General features: G+C 38.3%; 1 protein-coding gene across 2 annotated transcripts in view; it reads left to right on the top strand.

Moving 5' to 3' along the window:
- Nucleotides 1-20000, top strand: part of kank2 (KN motif and ankyrin repeat domains 2) — an 80017-nt gene that overhangs the window by 23877 nt on the left and 36140 nt on the right. The gene's annotated exons all lie outside the window — the stretch shown is intronic.

Here is a 20000-nt window from a genome sequence, read left to right as displayed (position 1 = left end):
TCTCACACTCATCTCACACTTGGGCCACATCAGGACAAGGACTCATATTTTTTTCAACGCATGCTACTCATCGATACTTGCTTCCTAAAGACTCTGCGCATGCGCTAACCTACATTTTAAAAATTATTTCTCATGTATTTTATAATAATTATGTTTTTCTAGTATTTTTTTGTGCGTGTGACAACCTGGACTCACTGTCATTACACTGTCAAGGTGTAAGCACATTTTACAGAACACCGGATCTCACGGTGTGGGCGTGTCCGTGTAGGTGTCTGTGTGGGCGTGTCCGTGTAGGTGTCTGTGTGGGCGTGTCCGTGTAGGTGTCTGTGTGGGCGTGTCCGTGTAGGTGTCTGTGTGGGCGTGTCCGTGTAGGTGTCTGTGTGGGCGTGTCCGTGTAGGTGTCTGTGTGGGCATGTCCGTAACGTTTTTTAATTTAAATGAAGAAACAGATGTAATCACAAATTATCGTTCTGCGGGCCACGAGTTTGAGACCCATGTTTTAGTACTATATTTAAGGCTCTCGCTATGTTGCATGATAAATTGACCGGTTTCAGGGTTATAAGTAATTATTTTTGGATGGTGAAACTTTTCAGCCAACCTTTGAACAACAAGTGAATGTATTTGGACCACCACTAAATAATAAAGTTTGAATTACAAACATTACGTACTGCTTAGGTCATATAAACAAATGCTACAAAGGCTAATGAGGCCAAGGCATAGTCCCGTTCATCAGCAATGAGCAGCTTGACCCAACTGCCATATTATACTGAGCAACCAGGGCGTTGGCATGTTTAGCTCAGACCAATTACTGTATAATACTCTGCAACTGGGATATTGGCATGTTGGCAAAGATGTTTTTTTAGCCGATTACTGTATTATACTCTGCAACCGGGGTGTTGAAGTGTAGCTTGGGCCAGTTACTTTATTATACTCTGCTACCGGGGTGTTGCCACAATGTAGCTTGACCCAATTCCCATATTATACTCGCAAACCGGGGTCTTGGCATGTACGGCTTGAGCCGATTACTGTATTATACTCTGCAACCGGAGTGTTGGCATGTGTAGTTTGGGCCGATTACTGTATTATACTTGGCAACTAAGGTGTTGCCACAATGTAGCTTGACCCAATTGCCATATTATACTGGGCAACCGGGGTGTTGACACGTTTAGCTTGGGCCAATTACTGTATTATTCTTGGCAACGTGGTGATGGAGCGTGTCGCTTGTGCTGATTAGAGTATTGAACTCAGCAATCAGGGTTTTGGCACGTATAGCTCAGACCAATTACGGTATAATACTCTGCAACTGGGATATTGGCGTGTTGGCAAGAATGTTTTGAGCCGATTAATGTATTATACTCTGCAACCAGGGTGTTGACGTGTAGCTTGGGCCAGTTACTGTATTATACTCTGCTACCGGGGTTTTGGCACGTACAGCTTGAGCCGATTGCTGAATTATACTCTGCAACCGGAGTGTTGGCACGTATAGCTTGGGCCAATTACTGTATTATACTTGGCAACTTGGGTGTTGGCACATGTAGCTCAGACCAATTACGATATTATACTCAGCAACTGGGGCATTGGCACAAATAGCTTGGGCCGATTACTGTATTATACTATGTAGGTTGGTCTAATTTAGCATATTAGCCGATTAGCATATTATACTCTGCAACTGGGGTGTTGGCTTGGGCCAAATACTGTATTATTTAAGGCAACTAGGTGATGGAACATGTTGCTCGGGCCGATCGCCATATTATACTCGACAACTGGGGTGTTTGTACATGTAGCTCAGACCAATTACCATATTATACTCTGCAACAGGGGGGTTGGCATGTAAAGTTTGGGCCGATTAATGTATTATACTTAAAATCGAGGTGATAGCACATGTAGCTCAGACCAATTTGCTTATTATACTCTGCAACAGGGGTGTTGCCACCATGTAGCTCGACTCAATTGCCATATTATACTCTGCAACCAAAGTGTTGGCATGTGTAGCTTGGGTTAATTACTATATTATACCTGGCAACCAAGGTGTTGGGACATGTAGATGGGAGCAGAGCAGCATTGGGCCTAGATTTAAACTCCATTGCTACAATAAAATGTTTTGAATGCAATGTATGCACTTAAATAAAATAAAAAAGACACAGTATCAATCAATCAACCTTTATTTTAACTCGAATGTACATTGAGGGCAGCCCTCATTTTCAATGTAGCCGAGCGTTTACAGAAACAGGGATAGACATAACAGAAAAAATAAAAGCTAAATTTAATTATTGTAAAATATCAGCAAATAAAATATAAAAATAGATTTTAAAAAATAAATAATAATAATAATAATAATAAAATAAAAATAATTAAAAATAAATAAAATTAATGATTATAATTAAGTATGGTTTAATTGACAAAAATTTAAATCAAAAGAAAGTAAGACTAATACAACAAAAATGGGTTAAAATTAGCTAAAACTAACTTGTAAATAAATGAACTAACAAAAATGAAAGCAATAAAAGAAAATCAAAATTAGATAAAACGCAAAAATTCAAAACTATTAAAATAATAAAAATAATAATATAATAACTATAAGAATAATAATAATAATAATAATAATAATAATAATAATAAAATAATAAATAAAATGAAAATAAAATAAGGAAACAAAATAAAATAAGGAAATAAAACTAAAAGAAGGACTAAAATAAAAGTTAAGGATAAATAAGATTAAGTAAAACAGGAACAGGCTGTCTGAAGGTGGTTAGATATTAATAGTTTAAAATGATTGAGTTTTAGAGTGTAAAGTATATAATAGAGAGGTATACAGAGGGTATACAATACTATGTATACATACATAAACAGTAGTAACAGTGTAGTAAATGGTGCAGTCAACAATAAATAAGAATCTATAGTGCAATAGTGCGAATAACAGTGCTAGTAACTTTGGTTACTCAAACCCTGTGATGTTGTGATATGGATTATACTGCAATAATATAAATTGATGTAGCTTTTATATTTACAGCTAAACATAACAGGGAGGGTTAAACTGAGCACACTGAAGCACAGTACATAAGACTACATCTCTATAGGACTGCAGATATTTCAGCATCTGGAGGCGTATACTCTATACGCATTGGCACAAATAGCTTGGGCCGATTACTGTATTATACTATGTAGGTTGGTCTAATTGCTTTATTAAACTCAGCAACCGGGCTGATGGCACTTGTTAGCTCAACTCAATTGCATATTATATGTGGCAAACAGGGTGTTGGCACATGTAGCTCAGACCAATTACGATATTATACTCTGCATCTGGGGGATTGACGTGTAGTTTGGGCCGATTAGCATATTATACTCTGCAACTGGGGTGTTGGCTTGGGCCAAATACTGTATTATTTAAGGCAACTAGGTGATGGAACATGTTGCTCGGGCCGATCGCCATATTATACTCGACAACTGGGGTGTTTGTACATGTAGCTCAGACCAATTACCATATTATACTCTGCAACAGGGGGGTTGCCAACATGTAGCTTGACTCAATTGCCATATTATACTCTTCAACCAAAGTGTTGGCATGTGTAGCTTGGGCTAATTACTATATTATACCTGGCAACCAAGGTGTTGGGACATGCAGCTGGGGCCAATTACTGTATTATACTCTGCAACTGGGATATTGGCATGTGTATCTAGGGCCGATTACTTTATTATTCCAGGCAACACGAGTGTTGGAAAGAATGTTTTGGGCCAATTACTGTAATATACTCTGCTACCGGGGTGTTGCAACAATGTATCTTGACCCAATTGCCGTATTATACTCGCAAATCGGGGTCTTGGCATGTACAGCTTGAGCCGATTACTGTATTATACTCTGCAACAAGGGTGTTGGCATGTACAGCTTGGGCCAATTACTGTATTATTCAAGGCAACTAGGTGATGGAACATGTTGCTCGGGCCGATCGCCATATTATACTCGACAACTGGGGTGTTTGTACATGTAGCTCAGACCAATTTGCTTATTATACTCTGCAACAGGGGGGTTGCCACCATGTAGCTCGACTCAATTGCCATATTATACTCTGCAACCAAAGTGTTGGCATGTGTAGCATGGGTTAATTACTATATTATACCTGGCAACCAAGGTGTTGGGACATGTAGATGGGAGCAGAGCAGCATTGGGCCTAGATTTAAACTCCATTGCTACAATAAAATGTTTTGAATGCAATGTATGCACTTAAATAAAATAAAAAAGACACAGTATCAATCAATCAACCTTTATTTTAACTCGAATGTACATTGAGGGCAGCCCTCATTTTCAATGTAGCCGAGCGTTTACAGAAACAGGGATAGACATAACAGAAAAAATAAAAGCTAAATTTAATTATTGTAAAATATCAGCAAATAAAATATAAAAATAGATTTAAAAAAATAAATAATAATAATAATAATAATAATAATAAAATAAAAATAATTAAAAATAAATAAAATTAATGATTATAATTAAGTATGGTTTAATTGACAAAAATTAAAATCAAAAGAAAGTAAGACTAATACAACAAAAATGGGTTAAAATTAGCTAAAACTAACTTGTAAATAAATGAACTAACAAAAATGAAAGCAATAATAATAAAAAATAGTAATTACAATAAAAGAAAATCAAAATTAGATAAAAAGCAAAAATTCAAAACTATTAAAATAATAAAAATAATAATATAATAACTATAATAATAATAATAATAACAATAATAATAAAACAATAAATAAAATGAAAATAAAATAAGGAAACAAAATAAAATAAGGAAATAAAACTAAAAGAAGAACTAAAATAAAAGTTAAGGATAAATAAGATTAAGTAAAACAGGAACAGGCTGTCTGAAGGTGGTTAGATATTAATAGTTTAAAATGATTGAGTGACTCCAGTGAGCTGAGTTTTAGAGTGTAAAGTATATAATAGAGAGCTATACAGAGGGTATACAATACTATGTATACATACATAAACAGTAGTAACAGTGTAGTAAATGGTGCAGTCAACAATAAATAAGAATCTATAGTGCAATAGTGCGAATAACAGTGCTAGTAACTTTGGTTACTCAAACCCTGTGATGTTGTGATATGGATTATACTGCAATAATATCAATTGATGTAGCTTTTATATTTACAGCTAAACATAACAGGGAGGGTTAAACTGAGCACACTGAAGCACAGTACATAAGACTACATCTCTATAGGACTGCAGATATTTCAGCATCTGGAGGCGTATACTCTATACGTATACTCAAATATACCCTATAATTACACCCACTATGTCCTGTACTTACACCGGCATTCCTTCAGCAGTTATAGTTCGATGATACGGTCACAGGAATTCTCTCCTGTTTTTGTTTTGTGTTTTGTTATTTTAAAGAGACAGAATGTGTAATTGGACAGAGTATGCGGTAGAGTACCTTTAAAACGTGCATTTAGGTGTGGTCACCTTTAAAATAGGACTTTAATTTTAATGATAAAATACAAATTTTACAAATAATAATAGTAAACCCTGAGTGTGTGCTTTACAAGATGATGCTTATAGCAGAAATAAAGAAAGATGTGGATCAAATGAAATTAAGAGGAAAAAACTCAACAACAAGAGAGAGAGGAAGGAAATAATAACTATTGTTCAAAGTGAAAAAAAAATTCACTTTAAAATCCCATGTTTTATGTTTTATTCACTATAGAAGATCACTTCTGTGTCAGTACTGTCGTGTAAAGCTGATTTTAGAAACAGTATCATATCAACAAAATAGAGATAGACACTGTATATTATATTAAACAAAACATAATATATATATTTTTAATACAGATAGTAAGTTGTACAGTGCAGAAAAACACTGCATTTGCGTAGATGACCAGCTGCTTTGTGAACGTAACTGTTAATATACTTGCCTGTGTGCTACACGTGTTGCTGGAGGCTTCCAGTAGAGGGCAGCAACTCAGGAATCTGTAACTGCTAGAAGAAAAAAAAAACAAAAAAAAAAACATTGGCTCCATACCCACACGGTTTCTCCAGAGATCGTCATGTGTACATGAACGCGTAGTTACAACAATTATATTGCCATCCTTAAGCTATATTTTCCTTAAAAAAAAAACGTATCAATAATAGTAGTATTAAACAGCGGATCATGCTGCCCCGAAATCTGAGTAGTGTCAGGATGCTATGATGCCCATTTCCCTCTAGATATAAGACACTCTCTGGTAATTTGCCAGAACACATCACTTCATTGATGAATGTAAAGAACAGTAAATATCTGACTCACTCTAGTAGCTCGAAGCAGTAGGAGCCTGATCCAGAGGTAGACAAGCACCAGCACCCGCCTTCAGATTGTAAAAAGTAGTTAGAGTGTAGGGTAATTGATTTTAGACTTTTTTGATTTTAGGGTTTGAGAGTCAGGTCTTCTAAATCTGCTACTATTGGAACCTTAACCCTCTTTGCTCTAGGGGGCGCTTTAGCTCGGCTAATCCTGGGGTCTGATTTCAACTTGGAAATGCTTATTTTACTTGAAGAACCTTAAACAATAATCCAAAAGGCATTAAGGTATTAAGGTACATAGATATCTAAAGGCAGTAAGAGCCTGATCCAGAGGTAGGCAAGCACCAACACCCAACCACAAATTAAAGGAATTGCAGAACTGATTCTGTAAAAAGTGGTTAGAGTGTAGGATAATGTTACCAAGAGATACGTTTTATTGTGTTGTACAGTTGTAACATCATCAATAATAATCTATAAACTATTAAACAGAGGGTCATGCTGTCCTGAAATGTGAAATCTGAGTAGTACCAGGCTGTCCTGATGCCCGTTTCTCTTTAGATAACTAATGCCAAGTATTTGAGAGTGTGACCCGGGTGGCAGGAGATGTTAACTGCCTCTGGTCTGGAATGAAATGGAGGTATAGAACATGGGTTTGGGTCAGGTTTGAGGAACTAGTTGAATAGATATTTAGAAGCAATAAGAGACTGATCCAGAGGTAGGCGAGCACCAGCACCCAACCACAAATTCCAGGAATTGCAGATTTAATTCTGTAAAAAGTGGTTAGAGTGTAGGATTATTGATTTTAGAGTTGTGGGTTTGAGAGTCAGGTCTTCTAAACTGCCAAGAGATACGTTTTATTGTGTTGTACAGTTGTAACATCATCAATAATAATCTATAAACTATTAAACAGAGGGTCACGCTGTACTGAAATGTGAAATCTGAGTAGTACCAGGCTGTCCTGATGCCCGTTTCCCTCTAGATAACTAATGGCAAGTATTTGAGAGTGTGACCCTGGTGGCAGGAGATGTTAACTGCCTCTGGTCTGGAATGTAGGGGAGGTGGAGGGGCAGGGGGGATGGAGGCATGGGTCTGGGGCATTTCTGGGGCACGTGGGCGGAGGGGAGGAGCTTCACCGGGCTCTGTTCACTGTCAGCTGAATGAAACAGTGTTTACGAGCAGGAGGAAGGTCACCGGCACTAATGCACACACTCACGTACTCACCAATAGGCATGCAATCTCTCACAGCAATGCGGCTCTGTTCCTGGGAACAGCAGACTCGGTATGATCTGGGGGAGGGGGGGGGGGGGAGGTTGGAACACCGGATAAAACAGTGGGAAATTTTTGGAGGGAAGGATGGCATGGAAGAGAAAATGTTGTAAGAACGTTTCGCAAAGTTTTAAAAGGTTTCTAGGAAGGTTAACCTGTAAAAACATACACAAAATAATGTTCTGAAAACGTGTGACATGATAATAATAGTGCTGTGCATCACATAACATTCACACAACAGATAGACAGTGACTTTCCCAAAACTAAACGTCAAAATTATTTACAAAAACTAGACAAAATCTACAGTACCTGTGTAAAGTTTGGACACACCTTAGACCAGGGTTGTCCAAACTACGGCCCGCGGGCCATTTGCGGCCCATTTTCTTTTGTGGAGCGGCCCGCGAGGTATTTTAGAAATAGAATGAAAGTTGGCCCGCTGTTAAGCAGGTTTTTATAATGTGAGATTCAAAGTTTAAACGCTAGGTGTCAGAAACGAGCCAAAGAGTCTAAAATCGGAGAGAGTGCGCATTTCTAGCGCAGAAAAACAGGCCAAAGAGTCTAAAAGCAGAGAGAGTGCGCATTTCTAGCGCAGAAAAACGAGCCAAAGAGTCTAGAAGCGGAGAGAGTGCGCATTTCTAGCACAGAAAAACAGGCCAAAGAGTCTAAAAGCGGAGAGAGTGCGCATTTCTAGCGCAGAAAAACGAGCCAAAGAGTCTAAAAGTGGAGAGAGTGCGCATTTCTAGCAAAGAAAAACGGGACAAAGAGTCTAAAAGCGGAGAGAGTGCGCATTTCTAGCACAGAAAAACGGGGCAAAGAGTCTAAAAGCGGAGAGGGTGCGCATTTCTAGCACAGAAAAACGGGGCAAAGAGTCTAAAAGCGGAGAGGGTGCGCATTTATAGCACAGAAAAACGGGGCAAAGAGTCTAAAAGTGGAGAGGGTGCGCATTTCTAGCACAGAAAAACGGGACAAAGAGTCTAAAAGTGGAGAGAGTGCGCATTTCTAGCTCAGAAAAACGGGGCAAAGAGTCTAAAAGTGGAGAGGGTGCGCATTTCTAGCACAGAAAAACGGGGCAAAGAGTCTGAAAGCAGAGAGGGTGCGCATTTCTAGCTCAGAAAAACGGGGCAAAGAGTCTAAAAGCGGAGAGGGTGCGCATTTCTAGTGCAGAAAAACGGGCCAAAGAGTCTAAAAGTTGGCGTAATTAAGGAGTTTAATATTAAGAGACATCATGAAATTAAACATCAATTTGAAAAATCTTAGTTTACACAACACTGTCAAAGATAAAGATAGTTAGTCAAGTAAAATGGTGTGTAAATAAAATAATCAGGAAAATGTATTATTTAAAGTGGTATATTTCATTATTTGTTTTATTACAGAGTCTGTGGCCCGTGACTTCAAATATATTTCTCCTTCTGGCCCCCAACAAAACAAGTTTGGACACCCCTGATCTAGGCTGTAATATGTAGTAATATAGTATGTAGTAATTTAGTAATAATTTTTATATTTCACATTCTTTTAACAAGATTCTTGTTTAGATGATCAGTTTTGAACATCTCTGCTGGATTTTCTCAGTCAGTTTTATGAGGTAGAGTCACCTAAAATTCAGGCTTTCAGTTAACAGCTGTGCTGAACTCATCAAGAGTTAATTACTTGAATTTCTTGTCTCTTAATAAAGTGTTTGAGAGCATCAGTTAAAGTAAAGTAGTGAAGAGGTAGAGTTACAGGTATTTTAGTTTGTTTAACACTGTGTTTAAGTTACTACATGATTCATTATGTGTTCCTTCATAAACTAATAGATCTCTTCACTATTCATTTACTATGTATAAAATAAAATAAAATAAAAACATTGAATGAGAATGTTTTTGATATGTTTCTATTAAGCAAAAACGTTTCTTAATAAAATGTCTTAAAGTAAGCTCAAAACTTAAAAATCTGTAAATCCTTGAATTAATACTTGAATCATATAAATGTAAAATTTGAAGAAAATATTCAGAACAATTTGACTGGAGACACTGTGCTGTTTTTGTTGTTAAAATTACAGAAAAATAAGGTTAAAATTCTGTATGAGACTGATTGTTTTAGGCTGTTGTTCCTAAAATAATCTTATAAAACTAAAAAATCTTATCAGAGAAAAAAAGATTTATTTTCTTGAAAATAGAAGATTTCACTGGTTAATATGTAGTTTTTGCAGTAGAACTGTTGTGTGTGTGAGCAGAGTGAGAGCAGAGTGAGAGCTGGGTGGAGGAGGTGAGGTGGAGGTGATGGGTGGTGTAGAGGATGATGGTGGGTGGTTGAGGTGGTATTGCTGAGGGTTTATCGTGCTGTGACTGAGCTCCACACTCTAATTATATCTCATCAACTCTCCCCCTGAACAACCACCCCACCCTCCCGCTGACTCACAACTCACACTCACAACTCACACTCACAACTCACACTCACACTCACAACTCACACTCACACTCACAACTCACAACTCACACTCACAACTCACACTCACACTCACACTCACAACTCACACTCACAACTCACAACTCACACTCACAACTCACACTCACAACTCACAACTCACACTCACACTCACACTCACAACTCACACTCACAACTCACACTCACAACTCACAACTCACACTCACACTCACAACTCACACTCACAACTCACACTCACAACTCACACTCACAACTCACAACTCACAACTCACAACTCACACTCACAACTCACACTCACAACTCACACTCACACTCACAACTCACACTCACACTCACAACTCACAACTCACACTCACAACTCACACTCACAACTCACAACTCACACTCACAACTCACACTCACACTCACAACTCACACTCACAACTCACACTCACAACTCACACTCACACTCACACTCACAACTCACACTCACACTCACAACTCACACTCACAACTCACACTCACACTCACAACTCACACTCACAACTCACACTCACAACTCACACTCACACTCACAACTCACACTCACAACTCACAACTCACACTCACAACTCACACTCACAACTCACACTCACAACTCACACTCACAACTCACACTCACAACTCACACTCACACTCACAACTCACACTCACAAATCACACTCACAACTCACAACTCACTCACAACTCACACTCACAACTCACACTCACACTCACAACTCACACTCACAAATCACACTCACAACTCACAACTCACACTCACAAATCACACTCACAACTCACAACTCACACTCACAACGCACACTCACAACTCACACTCATAACTCATAACTCACACTTATAACTCACACTCATGACTCACACTCATAACTCATACTCATAACTCACACTCACACTCATAACTCACACTCATAACTCACACTCATAACTCACACTCACACTTATAACTCATAACTCACACTCACACTCATAACTCACACTCATAACTCACTCTCACACTCATAACTCACACTTATAACTCACACTCATAACTCACACTCATAACTCACACTTATAACTCACACTCATAACTCACACTCACACTTATAACTCATAACTCACACTCACAACTCACACTCATAACTCACACTCATAACTCACACTCATAACTCACACTCACACTTACAACTCACACTCATAACTCACACTCATAACTCACACTCATAACTCACACTCACACTCATAACTCACACTCATAACTCACACTCATAACTCACACTCACACTCATAACTCACACTCATAACTCACACTCATAACTCACACTCATAACTCACACTCACACTCATAACTCACACTTATAACTCACACTCATAACTCACACTCATAACTCACACTCATAACTCACACTCATAACTCACACTCATAACTCACACTCACACTCATAACTCACACTTATAACTCACACTCATAACTCACACTCATAACTCACACTCACACTCATAACTCACACTTATAACTCACACTCATAACTCACACTCATAACTCACACTCACACTCATAACTCACACTTATAACTCACACTCATAACTCACACTCATAACTCACACTCACACTCATAACTCACACTTATAACTCACACTCATAACTCACACTCATAACTCACACTCACACTCATAACTCACACTTATAACTCACACTCATAACTCACACTCATAACTCACACTCATAACTCACACTCATAACTCACACTCACACTCATAACTCACACTCATAACTCACACTCATAACTCACACTCATAACTCACACTCATAACTCACACTCACACTCATAACTCACACTCATAACTCACACTCATAACTCACACTCACACTCATAACTCACACTTATAACTCACACTCATAACTCACACTCACACTCATAACTCACACTCATAACTCACACTCATAACTCACACTCACACTCATAACTCACACTCATAACTCACACTCATAACTCACACTCATAACTCACACTTATAACTCACACTCATAACTCACACTCATAACTCACACTCACACTCATAACTCACACTCATAACTCACACTCACACTCATAACTCACACTTATAACTCACACTCATAACTCACACTCATAACTCACACTCATAACTCACACTCACACTCATAACTCACACTTATAACTCACACTCATAACTCACACTCATAACTCACACTCATAACTCACACTCATAACTCACACTCACACTTACAACTCACACTCATAACTCATAACTCACACTCATAACTCACACTTATAACTCACACTCATAACTCACACTCATAACTCACACTCATAACTCACACTCATAACTCACACTCATAACTCACACTCATAACTCACACTCACAACTCACACTCATAACTCATACTCACATTCGCATTCACACTCACTCGCTCTTACGCTCGCACTCACACAACTCACACTCATAACTCACACTCGTTCTCACACTCGCTCTCACAAGCACACTCGAACTCACGCTTTGTGTGCAGGTGTGATGGATCACAGTATAAACCAATAGGGAGTGGGAATGGTATATGTTTATACGTCTCTACATCCAATCACAATCAGATTCACTCTATCTGGATGGAGAGATTTATCTGGATAGGGGTTTTATTGAACGATGAGAAGCCGGAATTAAAAAACAGCTGAAATGAAACAGGAGTAACGAGACCGTTTTTATTAAAGTATAAGGAGTAGAAAGTTCAGATAACTGTGTGAAAATGTAAAATAACAAGCTGTGATAGCCTGTGATCAAAATCACATGATAACTCAAATGCCAAATGTCTTACCTTATCTTATATTAGAGTAGAGCAGTCTTTAAAGAGGACACAGCCCAACGCAAAAATTGACCCACATTAGATTTAATCTGCTCTGTTTAATAAAACACGAGGCTATTCTTCCCGTATTAAAGCTCAGAGATCTCTGAATTTGCTGCTGGACCTCAGGGGAGATTTTTGTACCACAGATGTGACATTTTCTTTAACCAGCGCTGTAAGAGCTGTAATTTAATCACCTCTCTCCATTTACCCCGGGGGCATCTGTCTAACGTTTCGAGTGGATGAGACAGCGAGGAAAAGGATGGTAGACAGCAGACAGTTGGAGAGAAACAGAGGAACAGAGAAACTGAGGAAGAGAGGAAGAGGGTTGTTGGTTTTTTGACTAAAAAGGCCACGAAAAAATCCTGAGTCGGTTTTGTCAGTGTTTCCGAGCGGCCTAGTTTCCCCCGAGTCTGCAGAATCCGAACAGTCCTGCAGGGTCGTGAGATCAGGCAGCGGGAAAGTGTTTCTGCATGAAGGCTCTGTCGCTGCGTAAAGAGAAAAATGAACCAGGGATGACCTCAGATCAGCGGACAAAGCCTTCTCCAAATCCCTGTGAAGCCCGAGCCAAAGGTTTCAGACTCTTCAGACTCGCCTGTGGCTCGACCAAATAAGAGATGACTAAACTGTGTAACTTCCTCTTTAAGCCCTCTACAAGTCTTTTATGTCCTTCCCTACCTTCCAATCTTTCCTATCCATCTTCTAACCCTCTTTATCCCTTCTTTTACATCTACTACCTCCATCCAATCTTTCCCCTTCATCTTCCATCACACTTCCTACACCATTCCTACACCAGGAACTCCTCACTATTTCTTACCCTTCTCTAGCCTTCCTCCACCCTTCCCAGCCTTTTCCCATCACTTTCCTTCTCCTCTCCAACCTTTACCATGCCTTCATACCCCTCTCTAACTCTCCCCACCTTCTCCAACCTTTCCTCTCCATCTTCCATCACATTTCATCATTTTCTCACCCTTTCTTACCCTTCTTCATCTTCTTTCCACTCTCCAACCCTTCTCTACTGTATTCTACCCCTCTCTAGCCTTACACCACCCTCCCCCACCCCTTTTCCACCCTTCTCCAACCTTTCCCCTTTCATTTTCTACTATCCTCCACAATTTTCTCACCTTTTCTTACCCTTCTTCATCTTCTTTCCACTCTCTAACCTCTCTCTAATGTCTTCTACTCATTTTCAACACTTCACCACCCTCTCCAACTCTTCCCAACCATCTCCCACATCTCTCCAACCTTTCCCCTCCATCTTCTTTCACACTCCCTATATTTCTCACCCTTTTTTCCTCCCCTCGCCATTTCATTCCCTATTCCAACCCTTCTATACAGTCTTCTATCCCTCTTTAACCTGTTCTACCCTTTCAAACTCCTCTTGAACCTTTTCCCTTTATCTCCTACCATTTTCAACTTTTCCCATACATCCTCTACCCCTACCCAACCCTTTTCCTTAATCCTCTACTCTTTCCCAATCTTTCCCCTTCATCTTCTATCCCACTCCGTAAACTTCTCACCATTTCCTACTCTTCTCCATCTTTATCCCCCTCTCCAGCCTTTCCCCATCCTCCTCCACCGTTTCCCAACACTAGTCAACTTTTTCCCTTTGTTTCCTATCCTTTATTTATTTTCTCCACCATCCCCTACCCTTCTCCAACCTTTCCCCTCCATCTTCTATCACTCTCCACAAAAATCTCACCTTTTTCTACCCTTCTCCATCTTCATTCCTCTCCCGAACCCTTCTCTACTGTCCATCCTTTTCCCACCCCTCTCCATCCTTTACTTTCCACGTTTTCCCTTCATCCTCTACCCTTCTCCAGTCTTACAACCCTTTCCCATCACTTTATTACCCCCTCTCCATCTTTTACTATGCCTTCCATACCCCTCTGTAACTCTTCCTCACCATATCCCACATCTAACTGTCTCACCATTTCCTGCTCTTCCCCATATTCACTCCCTTCTCTAACCTTTCTCAACTGTATTCCACCACCCTCCACAAAAATCTCACCCTTTTCCACCACTCTCCAACATTTTTCCTTTACCTCCTAACTTTTATAACTTTTCTCCTCCATCCCCTCCCCCTCTTCAGCCTTTTTTACTTTTTCCTCTGCCCTACTCCAACCTTTCTCTTCATCTTCTATCACACTCCATAAATATCTCACCCTTTCCTACCCTTCTCCATCTTAATTTCCCTCTCTAACAATTTTTACTGTATTCTACCCCTCTCCAGTCTTTCGCCACCCTTTTCCACCACTCTCCAAACTTTTTTCTTTATCTCCTAACGTTTATACCCTTTCTTCACCATCACCTACCCTTTTCCAAACTCTTCCCTTCATTTTCTATCACACTCTATACATTTCTTACCATTTCTTACTTTTCTCCATCTTATTTCCTCCCTCCAACCCTTTTTTACTGTCTTCAATTCGTCTCCAACACTTCCCCATCCCTCCTCCTTTCCCCTCTATCTTCTATCATAATCCATGAATTTGTCCCCATTCCTACCCGTCTCCATCTTAATTTCCCTCTCTAACCCATTTTATTGTATTCTACCCCTCTCTATTCTTTCTACACCCTTTTCCACCACATCTTTCTTTATCTCCTAACATTTATACCTTTTCTCCACCATCAAATAACCTTTCCCAACCTCTTCCCTTCATTTTCTATCACTCTCTATACATTTCTTACCATTTCTTACCCTTCTCCATCTTATTTCCTCCCTCCAACCCTTTTTTACTGTCTTTTATTCATTTCCAACACTTCCCCACCCCTTTCCACCCCTTTCCAACCTTTTCCCTTCATCCCTTACCTTTCTCCAACCTTCCCAACCTTTTCCCATCACCTTCTTACCCCTCTCTATCCTTTACTATGCCTTCCATACCCCTCTCTAACATGTCCCCACTATATCACACACTCCATATTTTTTTTTACCCTTTCTTACCATTTTTTAACCATTTTTATCCACCCTCTCTAACCCTTCTTTACTGTCTTGTACTCCCCTACACTTTTACAACCTTTATCCACCCTTTTCTCTTTTCCATCTCCTACCCTTTATTACTTTTCCCCAATATTCCCTACCCCTCTCCAACCCATCATCCTCTACCCTTCTCCAACACCTCCCCTCCATCTTCTATCACACGCCATAAATTTCCCACCTTTTCTTATCCTTCTCCAACCTTTTCCCCACATCCTCTACCCTTCTTCAACCTTTCCCCTTCATCTTCTATGACACACCATACATTTCATACCCTTTCTTACCCTTCTCCCTCTTCTTTCCCCTCTCCAACTCTTCTCTACTGTCATCTAACCGTCTTCAACACTTCATTGCACTCTCCAACCTTTTCCCTTCATCTCCTACATTTTAAAACTTTTCTCCTCCATCCCCTCCCCTTCTCCAACCTTTCCCCTTCATCATCTGCCCTACTCCAACCTTTCCCCTCTATCTTCTATCATAATCCATGAATTTATGCCCCATTCCTATCGTTCTCCATCTTAATTTCCCTCTCTAACCCTTTTTTACTGTATTCTACCCCTCTCCAGTCTTTCGCCACCCTTTGCCACCACTCTCCAACAATTTTTCCTTTATCTCCTAACTTTTATAACCTTTTCCCACCATCCTCTACCCTTCCCCAACCTTTCCCCTCCATCTTCAATCACACTCTATACATTTCTCACAATTTCTTACCCTTCTCCAACTTCATTCCCCTTTCTAACCCTTTCTCTACTGTCTTCTATTCGTCTCCAACGCTTCCCCTCCCTCCCTGTGCCTCTCCAAAACTTCCCCTCATGCTTATGACCTAGAAAGTTAATCTTTGGTTAATCTGAGGATACACTAACTCTCTTTTCTAACCCGATGGATTGTAGTCTGAAGTCAGCGTGAGAGAATCGGCTATGCTACGTTACAGGATGATACAGGCACGCCTCGGTGTTTAGTTTGGCCCGATGGAGTCGAACGTGGAGTTGGGAAGTGCCGCTGAGAGACAGGAAGGAGGAAGAGGAGACGGCGGGTGGGCGGTCAGCTGCAGTCTCCTGATTGTCAGCTGACTGAGGAGAAAGAGGGGGAGGAGAAGGTGGAGGGTGGATGTGGAGAGAAGCAGAAAAAGGGAGAGAGATGGCGAGAGGTGGAAGGCATGGAAAAGTGTGGGAGAGAAATGGAGTGTCTCTCTCTCTCTCTCTTTCTCTCTCTCTTTTCCAGCACCTCCGTATGGAGGACGACAGCGAGAGCGAATGATTCCTAATAAGGCTGTAACTGGAAGAGAGAGAGAGAGAGAGAGAGAGAGAGAGAGAGAGAGAGAACGACTGAAGCTGCCAACAGAACTTTTCTTTCCATTCTCTCCCGTCCAACCATGAGAACTAGAAACAAACACAAATCCAGCGGTAGAGCCGACCTCTCAGCGGACAGAAAGAAGTCTCGTACCCTCAGTTCCTACGTATTTTCCTCTGCTTACGTATTTTTAACACATTACTCTTCTGGATTGTACGACGCTTAGGATATATGAGGTCAATCTGCTGAGAAAAACTGAAAACTGTTCAGATTAATGAATTAATTAATGAATTACTTCATTACCTGTTTACTTACTGTACCTACTTATGTTTTGCATTATTATGTTACATTACACTACACTACATTACACTACATTACATTACACTACACTACACTACATTACACTACATTACATTACACTACACTACATTACATTACATTACACTACATTACATTACATTACAATACATTACACTACACTACATTACATTACACTACATTACATTACACTACACTACATTACACTACACTACATTACACTACATTACATTACACTACACTACATTACATTACACTACACTACATTACACTACATTACACTACATTACATTACACTACACTACATTACATTACACTACACTACATTACATTACACTACATTACATTACATTACAATACATTACACACACTACATTACACTACATTACATTACACTACACTACATTACATTACACTACACTACATTACATTACATTACACTACATTACATTATATTACAATACATTACACACACTACATTACATTATATTACACTACGCTACATTACACTACACTACATTACATTACACTACACTACACTACATTACATTACACTACACTACACTACACTACATTACATTACACTACATTACATTACATTACACTACATTACACTACACTACATTACACTACATTACATTACATTACACTACATTACATTACACTACATTACATTACACTACATTACACTACATCACATTACATTACACTACATTACATTACATTACACTACATTACACTACATTACACTACATCACATTACATTACACTACATTACATTACATTACACTACATTACACTACATTACATTACACTACATTACATTACATTACACTACATTACACTACATTACATTACACTACATTACATTACACTACATTACACTACATCACATTACAATACACTACATTACACTACATTACACTACATTACATTACATTACACTACATTACATTACACTACATTACATTACATTACATTACACTACATTACACTACACTACATTACACTACACTACATTACATTACATTACACTACATTACATTACACTACATTGCATTACACTACACTACATTACATTACATTACATTACACTACATTACATTACACTACACTACATTACACTACATTACACTACATTACATTACACTACACTACATTACATTACACTACACTACATTACATTACATTACAATACACTACATTACATTACATTACAATACATTACACACACTACATTACACTACACTACATTACACTACATTACATTACACTACACTACATTACACTACATTACATTACACTACACTACATTACATTACATTACACTACATTACATTACATTACAATACATTACACACACTACATTACACTACATTACATTACACTACACTACATTACATTAAACTACACTACATTACACTACATTACATTACACTACACTACATTACATTACACTACACTACATTACATTACATTACATTACACTACATTACATTACATTACAATACATTACACACACTACATTACACTACATTACATTACACTACACTACATTACATTACATTACACTACACTACATTACATTACACTACATTACATTACACTACACTACATTACACTACATTACACTACATTACATTACACTACATTACATTACACTACATTACACTACATTACATTACACTACATTACACTACATTACATTACACTACATTACACTACATTACACTACATTACATTACACTACATTACATTACACTACATTACATTACATTACACTACACTACACTACATTACACTACATTACACTACATTACACTACACTACATTACATTACACTACATTACACTACATTACATTACACTACATTACACTACATTACATTACATTACACTACATTACACTACATTACATTACACTACATTACACTACATTACACTACATTACATTACACTACATTACATTACACTACATTACATTACATTACACTACATTACACTACATTACACTACATTACACTACATTACATTACATTACACTACATTACACTACATTACATTACATTACACTACACTACATTACACTACATTACATTACACTACATTACACTACATTACATTACATTACATTACACTACATTACACTACATTACATTACACTACATTACACTACATTACATTACATTACACTACATTACATTACACTACATTACATTACATTACACTACATTACATGACACTACACAACACTATATTACATTTTGCAGAAGCTTTTGTCCAAAGCGACCAACAATAATGAAGGACAAAAGTAATAGAAGTTAAAAACATCTTTAGACAGGGCCTAAAGGAAAGGATCAAAGGGAAGTAATGGGATAAAGGAGTAGAAAAAAGAGGGAGAAGTAAAATGAGGTTAGAAGTAGTTAATTATATATTATGTATTATATATTATCTTTTCCTGATATAATTTTATGTAATTACACCACTGACTGTTATCCTTATTAATATTATTACTTTTAGTGGTATCTAATAGTAAAAATGAAGTCTATAGTATATTGTGAAGTATATTGGCCTTATGATCATAGTTAACAAAAAAATGAGCCG

Source organism: Astyanax mexicanus, chromosome 3, assembly GCF_023375975.1.
Source record: "Astyanax mexicanus isolate ESR-SI-001 chromosome 3, AstMex3_surface, whole genome shotgun sequence".
Taxonomy (NCBI): Eukaryota; Metazoa; Chordata; class Actinopteri; order Characiformes; family Acestrorhamphidae; genus Astyanax; species Astyanax mexicanus.
Note: the sequence above shows the minus strand (reverse complement) of the source record. Positions and strands in the feature narration are given on the sequence as shown.